General features: G+C 27.9%; 1 long non-coding RNA gene across 1 annotated transcript; it reads left to right on the top strand.

Moving 5' to 3' along the window:
• Positions 1-338: 338 nt before the first annotated feature.
• Positions 339-1,204, top strand: LOC111717716 (uncharacterized). Its single transcript, XR_002768884.1, has 2 exons — positions 339-439; positions 819-1,204. It is a non-coding gene; the product is annotated as an uncharacterized LOC111717716 (long non-coding RNA).
• The last annotated feature ends 756 nt before the right edge of the window (positions 1,205-1,960 follow it).

Below are 1,960 nucleotides of genomic sequence, written 5' to 3'. Positions count from 1 at the left end.
TCTGATCCATACATTAATTGATCCATACGCTATCCAAACCATACGCTATCCGATCCATACATTATACTATACGGCTGAGGTCCCCATTAACTTGTTATGTATAGCGAAATCAGTTTTTTATTTTTGACATCTTAACATTTTCTAAGGTTTTGAGGTCTAGAAAAATTCACATGTGGTGCGCCCCTTCAAAATTCCTAGCTACGGGCCTGCTATCTGTCTATTAATTTATCTTTCTATCTATACATATTTATCTATTATCTATCTATCTATCTATCTATCTATCTATCAATTTATCTTTCTATCTATACATATTTATCTATTATCTATCTATCTATTTATCTATCTCCTTGAAAGATAAAAGTATTCTCTATCTGTTCTATACTATCCTTCTACCTCAAACCTTATATTAGAGATAAAATAAAATCATTTAAACATTAAGGTAAGAGATTGCTTAAGATTTTAAAAATGAGTTGATATAGGAGAAAATGATTTTTTAAATTGGTCTTTTATTTCGAATTTAAATTCGTCTAGGTGCAGGAGTTTAAACTTTGCAAATTTTGAAATTTTTGATTATTTTTACTTTAAAATTAAAATAAAAAAAACTAAATAATTGAAANTTTATTAAAGTTAATAACAACTTCTTGCATCACTTTTTAGTTTTCTTGAATATTGATATTTTTTTTTTGCAAAGATTTGTGAATATTCTAAATGGCATGGCCATGAAGGCTTTTCATAAGATTACAAATAAATATTAAAACTAAAGAAATCTTGTTCTGTACTTGTATAATGTGCAATAATAAACTATATTATTTTATTAGGCTAAACCTCCTTCAATCACCTGAAGTCCTAAAGCTGGCAAAACAGGAGTAAATGGTTTAAGGTATTTTAAATCAAGTTAACGTTTTAGAATTAAATTGTATTTTAACCTTTTTTATTTATAACTTTGATTTAGGAGTTCCTAAATTGCTCTAAACTACATTTAACTGAAACCAGAAAATAAACACCCTAGAAAAAAAAATTTAACTTTTATGGGACAGAGCAGAATATCGACAGGACTGGCAAGGATAATTTACAAGATCTAGTGCACCCTTAGAAGAAATCCAATAATTGTATTCAACTTATTGAAAAAGAGAATCTGATCAAGGTTCAAGAGAATCTGAAAATGTAAGCAATGTTAAAAAGTGAAAATATATGTTTTTTCGGCCTAGGATTATTTCGCGTATAAATAATATGTATTCTTTGAAGTTCATTCTTTAAAAAAAAGTTTTTCATTCTTTGATTTTAAGACTGTGTGTACTTTATTACTCTTTATCCAAAGGAATTGAGTTTTTGCCACAAACTCAAATTTTCTAATCCATATATCTTTGCAGCCAGATGGTGTAAACCGATGATATTTCAAACTATTAAATCTAACATATCAAAGGTCTACAATATCGGGTTGCTAAGATAAAGAGGGGAAACTTTTAGAGTTTGTGGTAAAAACTCATTTCCTTTCCTTCCAATTCTTAATAATAACCATCTACTTTCCAATATTGACCCTTGTAGAAAGTAGTGATAAAAAGTTAAAGATTCTAAAGTTAAAACAATTTGTTTTAATATAATTACTGTCAACTCTAGAAAGAATTTTTGCAAGTTTTAAATGTTTTACTCTTAAGCTTTTAACAGTACCCTGTGTACTCTGCATATACATATATAAATTGAAATCAAGGTTTAAACTATTTTGTATATTTTTCATCCTTGAGTGAACACATATAGGCTTTAAATGTGTTTTTAAACTATTGAAATCTAATCTAACAGTCTCCATATTCATTTATATATCTTGGTAGATATAGAACCCATTTATGATTTTGATCTTGAAACCATCTACTAAGGAACTGAATACTCGCCACGAACTCTTATTCTCAAGTCCCCATTTCTTTGCATCCTGATGGTGTAAACCTTTGATATTTTAAACATAGTC

Source organism: Eurytemora carolleeae, unplaced genomic scaffold (assembly GCF_000591075.1).
Source record: "Eurytemora carolleeae unplaced genomic scaffold, Eaff_2.0 scaffold3241, whole genome shotgun sequence".
Lineage (NCBI taxonomy): Eukaryota > Metazoa > Arthropoda > Copepoda > Calanoida > Temoridae > Eurytemora > Eurytemora carolleeae.
Note: the sequence above shows the minus strand (reverse complement) of the source record. Positions and strands in the feature narration are given on the sequence as shown.